The sequence below is a fragment of the Dipodomys ordii genome, unplaced genomic scaffold (assembly GCF_000151885.1).
Source record: "Dipodomys ordii isolate 6190 unplaced genomic scaffold, Dord_2.0 Scaffold287, whole genome shotgun sequence".
NCBI classification, from domain to species: domain Eukaryota; kingdom Metazoa; phylum Chordata; class Mammalia; order Rodentia; family Heteromyidae; genus Dipodomys; species Dipodomys ordii.
Window position 1 is genome coordinate 105,104 of NW_012267503.1, and position 13,220 is coordinate 118,323.

The following is a 13,220-nucleotide window of genomic DNA, read 5'->3' on the forward strand; positions in this document are numbered from 1 at the left end:
GGACTGGCCGGCCTGGGCCCGAGAGGACCTTGCCCGCGGGTGGACTGGCCGGCCTGGGCGTTCTCCCACGTCCCGCAGTGCGATTCCAGCTCCCCAAGGCCGCCGGCATCAAGGCTCCTGCTGATGACCGTAAAGAAGGTGAGCTGTTCCAAGAGGGCCGCCGCCGTGTGGGTAAGAGATCGCCTGTTCCTGATAAGTCCTATGAAGTCACTAATGGGTTCTTTGGAGATCTCCCTCGTGACGGACAGTGGATCGTGTAGAGTTATGCAAGATGGCTCTTTCCAGACAAAGAAGAGGCAGGGTAGCCAGCCGAAGGGGTGGCACACAGAAAGAAGGCTGTGTGGTCTGGTGGCTCTAGGGAGAGACACGGAGGCCTTGGGCTGTCTTCCTGGGTTCAACTCCCAGTGGAGCCTCTGCCCCAGAGCCAAGTCTGTGGGCTGGAGGAGCTAGACTATAAAATAAGGAGAGACCAAACCACAGGGCTGCGCTCAGGAATCCGAGGGGGGAGTGGGGGGAAAACCACATTTTGGGCATGAAAAAGGAAAAGGTTACAATTTGGAACTTTTTTCAACAAGCACGAGCTTTGTTTGTTTGTTTGTTTTCTTTCCTGCTTGTTGGCCGACAAGGGCAGCCATATAAAACCAAGCCAGTGTCTGTGGGTGTTCTGTGTTTGGTGAATAGCAGGGGGTCTGAGCAGAGTTATTCAACCTTGGTGAGTTTTCAGAATAATGCTGGGGTGGGGAAGTTCTGCATGAGTCCTTCTCTGCTCATCCTGTCTTCACAGAAGATATTCCCCTGGAACCTTCCCTGCAGACTTCCCTCAGTCCTGCTGAAGGTTAGCTCAGTTATCAGCAGTAGCCTGTGTTGCGTTAGCCTCACAAGAGAGCTGGGGCTGATGGGAGATGCTGGCCAAATTCCATCACCTCTGCGGTTCTGGTCAGTGGGTCAGCAGCCACCTACGCACTGGGTTTCAGACATTGCTGACCATGTCTTCTCCCTCCTTCCCCGCCTTCATGCCTTATTTCTCTGCATCTGAAATGTTTTCTCATTTTTTGATAATTTAGGTTAAAAAAATGTTTTTTCTTCTTCCCAGAGTGATCTGGAGCAAGTTAAAAAAAATCTGGTAGTGGGTGGGTATGACATTTCCACCAGGATGGTTGCTCTTACTCTAATCTAAACCAAGCCAGATGGAACCTGGGGGCAGGAACAGGGGACCTCCATCCTGACCCCGAAGATGCTCACCACGTCAACCCTTCCTACATTGCCCCATATTATTTGGTTAGATAACGAAGCATAGTAAGTCAAAATTCCTAAACTTCCCTGGCCAAAATGAGGACACTCCCCTCTCTCTTCTTGCTCTTATCAATGTTATTACCATTCAGGGAGACGGGGAAAAGAATGAAACTTTAAAACTATGGCAGATAACGCTATCAGAAGGACTATACCTGTCTGGTAATTAGACATGAACCAGTCCTGAGTGAGATTTGTTTTTCTCTGATAAATTGGCTATAAGAGTCTCATGAACTTTTCTTTCTGGGCTGGGTTCAAATTTTGATCTTCAGATCTCAGCCTCCTGAATCGCTAGGAATGTGGGTCCTAGCCACCAAGCACCCTGTGTGTATCCCATTCTCTGGGTCAGGTTTTATTGGACATTGAGTGACACGACAGAAGAACCAAAACAAGGGGTCTCTTTCTAAACAATTTTCCCAGCCCAACTGTGTGCCTGGGAATGATTACATCCTTGACCTGGACAACCTGACCTGGATAGAAGATTCTCAGCTCCCAAAAGGAGCAAAGGAATGAAAATAATGTTGATTCTTATCTCCTCCCAAGGCAGAGTATGGAAAGACACTAACACATTCTGTGTACAACAGTTCCCATTCACCATGCATTCATTCCAAAGCACACCTCAACACCGAGTCTTAAGAGATTATGAAACATTTATTAATACAATCTGTATTATACCTATCCACTTTCACAACATTTTTTGACTTGCAATTTGCTTAAAGCCAGAACATTCAAAACCATCACACCAAAACCAACAGACTAAAATGTTTTGCAGAAGATAATAATCACGAGATAATAAAGTATTTTTTAAAAAATCAGAAGACTGTAAGTGTGGCTCAAGTGGAAGAGCACCAGTCCTGGGCAACAATAAAAACAAACAAAAAGCAATGCCAAAAACCACTAAAAGTTGGACTGGTACTAGTGGCTCATGCCTGTAATCCCAGCTTCTTAGGAAGCCAGCCCAGGAAGACAGATCTTCCCTCTAGCTAACCAACAAAAAGCTGGAAGTGGAAGTGTGGTTCCAAAGGTAGAGGGCCAGCCTTGAGTGAAAAAGCTACAGTCTAGTACCCAGTCCTTCAGTTCAAGCCCTAGTACTAGCAGACACAAAAACAATTTTTTTTAATCTTCATGTCTTGTACATGGATACAAGACACACACACACACACACACACACACACACACACACACAGTGGCCTCTTTCTATCAAGGCCTCCAAAACGATTATGTACATTTTCATCCAAAGAGTAAAGCTCATTATCTAACTTCAGTTTCTGGGGTCCTGATGTAGCTATCTTTTTAGGCATGGCTCCAAAGTGTTGCCTACAGCATTTGGATGGAATGAGCAGGGACAGATTGTGGGCTCAGAAAAGCACAGCCCGGCTGAGTGGGCACCAAGTCTGCATATTCAAACTGCTGTTGAATTCATTCTCTTCAAGTCTTGCCAAGTCCCTCCTCTTCTCCTCGTTTCTAAAGTCCTGATTCATTTCAGTTTTCTTGAAGATGTTCAGACAGTAGACTTGCACAAATCTGTTTTATTTTGGGTTTAAAACCCTTGTCGGGTTTTAAATGTAATATTTTGCCAAGTGTAAAGCTGTGTCATCTGCTCCTTTTCTGTTGCCCATATTATAACTTCAATATTTGCAAAATATCACATCAACAACTTCATGTCAGCGGAGTGTCCATAATCCTAGCTACACAGGGAGGCTGAGATCTGAGACTCCAGGTTCAACGTTAACCAGGACAGAAAAGATTGTGGAAGTGGAGCTGTGGCTCAAAGTGGCAGAGCAACAGCTTTGAGTGAAAAAGCTGAGGAAGAGCTTGAAGTACTGAGTTCAATTAATTCCAGCACACACACACACACAAACCTTTACATCCAGCCCCAAACAGTTGGTCATTCATGAAATCAAATTCTTACACATATCCATCTATGATACATGTGCAGAAAAGGAATCTTATCTTTATTTCGTTTTGTACTTTCTATCCATTTAAATGTTTTCCCCTTATTTGGGGATTTAAGAATGATTTGCTCACATAATAGCAAAATCCCCCATTCATATAATATATATTATGTCTATATATTATATATAAAACCCTTGTTAGTATATATTCTATTATCATGCTAATTACCATCTTGACTCTTTTTGCTTGCATTTAGAGAAAGGAAGCAGACAAACTAAGTCATTGCATCACATAAAACACCCTGTGTATTATTTGTACAAGATAAAGCAACTTTGTGATGAATTTTAATTTTCTAACAGGAAAATCACTTGTGTGCTTAAAAATAAAAGTTGTGAAAAGTATTCAAAATGTGCTTCAAAGGGCTCCAATTGGTCATACCTAACATTAAAGCACCACTTTCTGACTTTTAATTTTGGTTTATAGTTATATGTTTATTTTTTAATTTTTTTAATTTTTTTTTTGGTGGGTCCTGGGGCTTGAACTCTGGACCTGGGCACTGTCCCTCAGCTCTTCAGCTCAAGGCTAGTGCTCCACAACTTGAGCCACTGCACCACTTCTGGTTTTCTGGTTGGTTTATTGGAGATAAGAGTCTCACAGATTTTGCTGGCAGGGCTGGCTTTGAACCACGATCCTCAGATCTCAGTCTCCTGAGTAGTATTACAGGCGTGTACCACCTGTGCCCAGCTTTTAATATCATTTTATTGTTACTATTAAGGTGTTATACAGAGGAGTGCTTTCTTTATAAAGAACAGCCTACAACATTCCAGGTTGCCCCACATTTTCTCCTTTATGTAAAAAACTGGCCAGGTCTGCCAGCAGCTCATGCCAGCTACTCAGGAGACTGAGATCTGAAAATTGCGGTTCAAAGCCAGCCAAGGCAGAAAAGTCTGTGAGATTCATATCTCCAATTAACCAGCAAAAATCTGGAAGTGGAATTGTGGCTGTCCTGGAGAGAAAAAACTAACAGACAGCACCCAGGCCCTGAGTTCAAGTACCAGTATCTACAGAAAAATACTAATATATATATATATATATATATATATATATATATACATCATTTTGAGTCTCTGGGTCATTGGTGCATACAAATCAATGCTAGGATTATATATCAGATACAATGTCATGAATAAAATCATCAACAATTTCTAGTCTCCCTCAAAGGGATTTAGCGGCTGAGAGAGATCATTTCAATATATGTGCTATTTGTATAAACATTTTCTTGGACAAATACTCTTTTGTTTTTGCTTAAATGAGTGTTTTTAACCTGAGTAGTAATAAAAAAAACACAATTTGCCTAATGCTTGCCTTCCAGAAAGAAATATAAAAAGAACCTTTAGCTATCTTGTCTTGGGAGAGTAATTTCTATTCACACAGACAGAGCAGTCTAAGTATAGCTGGAGCTCATTAAATAGACTTTTGAGCATAATTATAATGAACAATTAGCTAGAAATTAATCTTAATGATTTGTTGTAGATGATAGAATAGATGCATAATGTAGTAATTATGTTTAAACTTTCTACATCATTAAGAATACAACTACCAGCACCTTTCAATTACAGAGAAGCAGATCCATTTAGCAAGTGATCTCACAGAGCCAAAGTAAAGCACCACAAAGGCTGCCTTCCCTCACAGGTGTTCCTAATTATGTACCTTTTTGCAAGTCTCTTCCTTTTCCACTCTGGTGTGTGTGTGTGTGTACTTAGGACCTGGGTACTTTTAGTTGTTTTGCTCAAGGCTAGCACTCTACCATTTGAGCAATACCTCCACTTCCGGCTTTTTGGTAGTTCAGTGGAGATAAAAGTCTCCAGGACTTTTCTGTGTAGACTGGCTTCAAACCATGATACTTAGATCTCAGCTTCCTGAGTAGCTAGGATGACAGTTGAGAGATGATACCCAGGTCCAATGTGCTACTCACTTTCTAAAGCTATTTCATGCCTTGAAGGCTTCTCTGCCAGGAAGGAAAACAAGAGACTCAATCTGGAGATTCAGCATTCCTTCCCCCTACCTTCGTCTAAGACACTCCAAGGATAATGACCAGTGGTGGGAAGAACCAAGAAGACTCTACAATAAAGCAAGTAGATCAGAAATTCCAGTTCACCATCAAACTGGACAAAGGAAGAAAGTTATACAACAGGCATCAGTGTGGTTCCTGTCCAGACTGGCTTGAAACCTGGGCCCTCAGTTCTCCACCTTCCGAGTAGCTGGATTCCAGGCATGAGCCACCGGCTTTGTCCTTAGCCGCTCGGTTTTAAATGGTGCTTCTTAACTGTGCTGGAAGGCAGTCCCCGCACAGAGCCAAGCTGGGCCCTGCTGAGCACTGAACGCCAGCACCTCACACCAGTGGGTCTCACACATGGAAAAGCACCAGATGCACTGGAGGAAGGGGTGGTATCGAGTTGCTTTTCTAGTTCAGGTTATAAATATACTCTTGATCCCCTCATGGCTTGTGGATTCCCTTCCCAACACTAGCATTGTTTTTTTCTTTCACCATTTCTAAATCATGTGACAGCCATAGCTTGCTGGCTTTGGATCCTTGATTTAAAATCAAGTGGTCTGTGTCGGATCTGCACAGCATGAAGGAAGTCAGCATGGAAGTGTGTGCAATGAACTGGAGGATCTGAGTGAAGGTGTCTTTCTAGTAGCCAGACAGGCACAGGCCTGGTGGCCCTGAGCTTATGCAACCTGGGCTTTGGGCCTTGCTCTAATTGGTACTGGCCTGTGGTTGCCATGGTCCTGGCTTGGGGGTGGAGGGGAAATCTGCTTCAATTTAACTACTCCAAAGAATGTGCCTAGGAAGGGAATAGGGAAGAAGAGGGGGGTGGTGAGGGTGGATTTCTGCACATGAAGCCACACGTTTCTAAGCCCCAGGAATGCAGTGCCACAGGGACAGGCAAAAACCACAGCCAAATTAGCCTGCCGAGCAGAAAGCAGGGAAGTGTCGGTGACATCCAGGAGTGAGCATAAGAACAAGTGTATGCGTGTGTGTGTGTGCACACGTGGGTGCACAGTCTGCAAGGAGAACGTCTGATTGTCTGCCCCAGACATCTGGGCTACGCCTGTCATCCTAGCTCTGCAAGACACTGGGATCTGAGGATTGTGGTTCAGAGCCAGTGGGCAGAAAGCACAGAGCTTTATCTGGCATTACCCAGCAAAATGCTGGGCTGAAAGAGGTGTGGCTCAAGTTGTAGAGCACCCGCTGTGATAAAGCTGAGTGGAGAGTGTGAGGCTCTGAGTTCAAGCCTTGTAGCAGCACAAAAAGAAAAGAGAAAAGAAAAGGAAGGGGAAGGGGAGGGGGAGGCAGTGGAGGGAAGGGAAAGGAAAGCAAAGGAGGGATGAGAGGGTGCCATTTGGACTTGGTGTGTAGCTTAGGTAGAGCACTTGCCTAGCAAGCCTCAGGTCCTAAGTTCAAGCCCCAGTACTGTTGGTAAGTAAGTAGGCAAATCAACACCTGCTATTAACAATTGCTGAGTTAGAATCCTGGTGTATAAATCTACATTTTGAAATTTTACTTTTCCTGTCTGAGGATTTCCACTCAAAAATGGGGAGGGGAAGCCATATTTTCCAGGCACAAATGGCTCAGGCCTGTAATACTAGCTGCACAGGAGGCTGAGAGCTGAGGATCACCATTCAAGGCCAGGCTGAGCAGGAAAGTCAGTAAGACTTTTATTTCCTATGAACTGCCTAAAAGCCAGAGCTGGAGTGGTGGCTTAAGTGGTAGAGCACCAACCAGCCTTGAGCTAAAAAGCTCAGGGAATCATTCAGGCCTTGAGTTTACGCTCCACTATTGTTCACTCCCATTCTCCCAAAAAGAGACAAAGAAAAAGACAGGGGAAAAAAAAAGAAAAATTATATCTCATCATAACATTTCAAATTTTAAAAAAATCCCTGCAAAATGTGCACAACGCTACCACTCACAAATAACTGGGTGTTTGGTTCCTGCATGTTTGATGTGCCCAAGTATAACTTTTCTCTTGATGGTTTCTCCTACATGAGGCAAGCACATTTAGATTGTTTTGTGATTAAAATATTCCAAGGATCCTCCAAGGTGCTGGAATTGTACACCCACCGAGACAGAGAGCTTTCCAAACTGCCACTGGACAAGAGTTCTGCTAAATGGATGAACATTCGCTGTTCCTTGTCAGAGCAGGGAAGAGGGTATTCTATCCCATGCCAGGCCAAACCAGTTCATGGAAATTAAGATCTAAGAAAGACTAGCCTTGCCCTTGAATCTGGACCAACGCCTTCCCAAAACATTTTTTGGCCTGCGTGAAAATGTAATTTCTAGCTTGATAGATATGAAACCCTTTCAACAAAGCACTGTTTCTTACATTGTGTACTTATTCTATGCAACAATGAAAAACCAAGAAAAATAACCACTTTCACAGAAAACTGGATACAGGTCCTTTCATCCAATTGATAAGAGACACAAAGCATGAACAAGCCAAGGTAGGCTGCTCAGCAAACCTGCCACACACACACACACACACACACACACACACACACACACACACGTACAAAGGGTAGAATTAGAGTGAGGAGTCATTCTGTTTTGGAACCAGCAGAGAAACTCAAACCCAGGATCTCAGACTCTTACTTGACATTTTTGCTCAAGGCTGGTGCTCTCCCACATGAGCCACAGCTGCACGCCTGTTGCTGGTTAACTGAAGGATAAGAGTCTCATGAACCTTTCTGCTTGGGCTGGTCTTGAACTGGGATCCTCAGATCTCAGGCCTGGCGTGACCAGTGTATTTCACGACATACATGTGTGCCATTCACTGACAACATCTCTGTCATTAAAGTATTAATTCCATTTTATATATCCTTATATGCTGGATTTTCCTCTCTCTTTCTAAAGCAATAAAACCAATTAATTTCAACATTGCCACCATTTGTTAAGTTTGTCTGCGTCCCAGGCATGATGCAGCATTTAGACCATGATGTATAGGATAATCTAATACAGGCCAAATAAGCATATATACGACTTTAAGGCTGAACATTTGGTGTCAAATGCTATTTAAAGATGTCTAGACATTGGAAGAGATTGAATTCGGCACTATAAAAGGTTTCACTCAGGAAATGGAATTATAAGGGCCTTTTAAATGTGTAAGGGGAATGACCTTTGACATTTTTTATTGTGTTGGTCCTGGGGCTTGAACTCAGAGCCTGGGTGCTGTCCTTACCTTTTCCACTCAAGGCTGGCCCTCTACCATTTGAGCCATACCTCCACTTCCAGCTCTTTATGGTTCATTGGAGATAAAAGTCTCTCAGGTTTGTCTGCCTGAGCTGGCTTTGGCCTTCAATCCTCTGATCTTGGCCTCTTGAGTAGCCAGGATGACAGCTATGAGCCACTAGCACCCCACATTTTAATTCCTTGGTAGATCTAAGTAAAGGGTTTCATTTTTCTTACCTACAGCTTTGCATAATGTAACATTGCTTTGTGTGTGTGTTTGTGTGTGAGAGAGGAGAGAGAGACAGAGAGATACAGAGAGAGAAGAGAGACAGAGAAGAGAGACAGAAGAGAGACAGAGAAAGATACAGAGAGAGGAGAGAGAGATACAGAGAGAGAGAGAGAAGAGAGACAGAGAGAGAGAAATATTTACTGGCTACCTCCAGTTCACTGTTTTATGGTCACGGGGAGGAAGGCACAAGATTTCTCATGGCAGATGAAGGGTCTAGCTTTCTGAGCTGGCAGGACAGAGATGCACCCAGAAGGCACAATGTTTCAGGCAAAGGAAGGAGTTCATATCAATGAACAAGAAAACCTTCCAGAACTTTCTGCCATGATATTCCCTGGACTCTTGAGATGAAGAAGGGAGGCCGCAGGTCAGGAAGGGGGCAATTGTGTGAGGTTTTCAGGAATGCACTGTTGGGCCAGATACTTAAGCCCAAAGGGCCTAGATGGCATGAAAGAACAAAAAGGCAAATGCAAATCAATGCTGGAAAACCAGTAGATTGGCATTGAAGAGCTGGAAATGGCAAGTGAGTAAGGATATTGATAAAAGCAAAAAACAGCCAGTGCCTCACGCCTGTCATCCCAGCTACTCAGGAGGCTGAGACGTGAGGATCACAGTTTGAAGCCAGCCCAGGCAGGAAAGTCCATGAGACTGTTACCTCCAATGAACCAACAAAGGCCAGAAATGGAGGCATGGCTCATGTGGTAGAGCACCAGCCTTAGCAATAAAGCCAAGTGAGAGAGAGAGAGAGAGCAAAATAATAGAGTTGGGTGCTGGTGGCTCACACCTGTAATCGTAGCTACTCAAGAGGCTGAGATTTGAGGATCACGGTTCAAAGCCAGCCCAGGCAGGAAAGTTCATGAGGCTCTTATCTCAAATTAACCACCAGAAAACCAGAAGTGGTGCTGTGGCTCAAGTGGTAGAGCACATACATACATACATAGAGCAACAGACAGATAGAAAAAGAAGAATACTGTGCCAGGCACCAGTGGCTCACACCTTTAATCCTGTCTACTCAGGAGGCTGAGATCTGAGGATCGAGTTTCAAAACCAGTGTGGGCAAGAAAGTCCATGAGACTCTTATTTCCAATAAACTACCAAGGAAAAGTTGGAAGTGGTGCTGTGGCTCAAGTGACTCAAGTGGTTAAACACTAGCCTTGAGAAAATGATTCTTAGGGACAGCAACCAGGTTCCAAGGGCCAAAGAAAGAAAGAGAGACAGACAGAGACAGAGAGAGGAAGGGGGCGGGAGAGTGGGGAAGAGAGAGAAAAAGGCTATTGAGATAACGGTTTAAATGGAAACAGGGAAAGACAACATGCGACGGACCAGCTCGGCCAGAGCACTGGGACCGACGAGACAGGGATCTCGGGATAGGTGGGCAAAGGAGTCGGTGAAGTGACAAACAGACACAGACTCAAAGAGTTGCATCTGAGTGTATCTTTATTGAGGAGAATTAACATTTTTATACAGTGTGTGATTGTGACATAGATTCTTTGTTTATTTAAGCACGTAATCAATTTTTTAAAGGCAAAGCATTGATGAATTACATGAAAATTGATGACTATCCCACCAACTGTTTAAGCTAAGTGGTGCGAAACAAGTCTAGCATATTGTTTAATAGAATGCGTCATCTATTCAGCCTTTTTATGTTTAATAATCAACAAACCTAAGACAGTGCTGTACTTATATTGTACTCTTTTTATTTTTATTTTTATCCGACTATTTTCATCTTTATAAGCTCCTGTATAAGGAAATGGTTCTTGGTTGGTTCAGGAAATATGTTACTAACTTTATATTTTGTGTGAAACCACCATCTATTTCCTATAGCGTAAGTTGGACTAAACTTACTCATAACTATTGGGAGAATCTTTCTTTTTCTTTTATAATCAGAGGTCCCTTCTTTTTTAGAGCTCTCTGAACTACTGGGATAACTCTTTCTAACTTAGTTTAATTCATTGATTTTGTCTGTTGGACATATCTGGAAATTTTAAGTCTCTATATTTACTAAGCGTGAGCTGCAAAACTGCTTGTGAAGTTGTAGGAGTTTCTGGAGGCAACATCAGATGATAGATTGGGGCATTGCCCACATTTAATCTTTGGCGTTAGTCTTTATTACTTAGAGAAGCTGTCTCTATTGGACTGGAAAAATACAACATGCTCTGTTCACGGATCAATAGAAAAATAGCCAAAACGAGAATAAAGGCAACGAATGTACAGCCAAGAAGAATATAGTAAGAATAAAGGTAGAGGCTATAAAGGTGCAGCCAAGTGTATGGGAAGCCTTGAACCAACACCCCCTTCCTGCAGGCTTGCTTCCTTGAAGCTCTTTGTCCAACGCGATCTCTCACACAGACTCCGCAGAAGGTGGCGTGACACCCACTGGTCACAGAAAGATGTCCACTCAGCTGGAGATACCAGGAACCACAAATCAGAAGCCATCTATCCACCACAGGCAGCTTTATGGAAGTGCTCCGCCCACCTGTACCAGCCTCTCTTTGCTGAACCCAGCTAAGGACTCCTTGTAGACACATCTTCATGGCTGCTTTGCCTGCTGTGATCTCTGCTCCTTTCCAAACGCTTGCTTCGGCAGCTTCCCCTCCATTGTGCCTGTGCCTCTCGGACTGGGTTCCCATGGTGGTTGGATATTGTGCTGCTTGTTAGAGGAGGAAACAAGGGTTGTTGTGTACAATGGCAGGCCTGAACTGGCCTGGAGGCAGGACAGACGCTCTCCCAGGTGGGACTTGTCAGGGCACAGGGCAGGCATCCTGCCACTGGGCCCTGGGTCACTGTGGTGAGCAGCAGTCACACTGGAACTTCTCTTTCTCAGAGAACAACGGGTTAAGTCTGACCAGATTGTCTTCTCTAGGGAATCCGGTTCTCCACCAACTCCTGGGGGATGCCTGGGGCTTGAGTCTATGCCAGGCTCCACTCCTGTCCAGAACCTTTCATTCCAGAAGTTTCAACCAAATGTATGTGGCGTGGCAACAACATGCTTATCTGATCTAGTTTTCCCCATCTTTTTTACAATGTGTGTAGTCTAAAGAGAAATGCTAAGTCCTAAATTCTACCTTCTGTAGATGGATTACTATTATGATGACTTTTGCTATTATTTGCAGCAAGAGGGTGGAGTCTGCATTCTCTCTGGTGAAGTGGAAAGTGAACACTGGTTTTGGGTGCTGTCTCCAGATGCAGGCTCCGAGTCCACCACCCTTCGCTGTTTGCTCCTGTGCCGGCAGCAATGCATTCTGGGTTGGGAAAAAAAGAGGCAGCAGACGCAAGGCTAGAATGTTGAGGTTTATCTACATATGAGGGGATTTTCCCGCTTTTCATTATGTCTTTTCTGAGAAATAGGATGATGGTGTTTCCTGCGCTCTCTGACATTTGTATTTATATTCTGGTCTTGTGGCTTTCGCACCATCTCCAGTTTATTTGTTCTCTTCTCCTGGCTGGTGGCAGGATTGCTTGCCAGGGCTGTGTGGGGAATATAGATACCCTCTGTCAAATGCTTTTGAGTATCTTCCTTCTAGCTGCACCTTTATTTGCAGTATGAGGTCTACCTCTATTTCTGTAAACAAATCAACTCTCAGCTTTGTGTTTAAAGAGCTTCATTCAGGCTGGGCTCCTGCCAAAGCCAGCCCAGGAGGAAGACGTGTGAGACTCTTTTCTCCAATGAACCAACAAAAAGCCAGAATTGGAGCTTGTGGCTCAAATGGTAGAGCACTAGCCTTGAGCAAAAGCAGTTCAGGGACAGTCTCCAGGCCCTGAGTTCAAGCACGAGGAGCAGCCTAGAAAAAACGGGGGGGGGGGCATATTAAAATCAAAATGTCACCTTTTTTTTTTTTTTAGTGCCAATATTGGGGCTTGAAATCAGGGCTTTGAGTTCTTTTTGGGCTTTTTCTCCCAAAGATGGTGTTCTACCACTTGAATCACAGCTCTAATTCCAGCTTTTTGCTGGTTAGTTGGAGATAAGAGTCTCTCAAGCTTTCGTTCCTGGCTGGCTATGAACCGCCATCTTCAGGTCTCAGTCTCCTGCTGAGCTGGGATTACAGGCGTGAGCCCCTAGCACCTAGCTCAAAAGATCAGTTAGGAGATTAGGATTTCAGAATTGAAGAGAGTATTTTCACAGGACTGTGCGTTTTCCTCCTGCAGCGTTGATGCCTTACAGTGAGGTGAAGACTTAGAGCCTGGTTGTGAGAACCAGGAAGGAAAGTGTCCATCCTCGGAATTTCTGATTCAACGTGGCTGAGATGGACAATCCACATTCCTTGTAAGTTTAGACAGTATGCCAGTGCCGGTGTCCTGAGCCCACACCAGGGAACCCCTCTCTAAGACACCCCCTGCCAGTGGGTTTTTGGAATCCCTTTTGAGGTGAAGATCTGGAGGCTTGTGGTTCAAAGACAGCCTGAGTCTAAACACTCAGCAAAAGATAACTCATGTTCCGGGGGGGGCATGGACAAGTAGGGAGGACATAGGATATCGGAACAGCGTTAGGACTGCACTTCTGGAATTTTCCAGGGAATA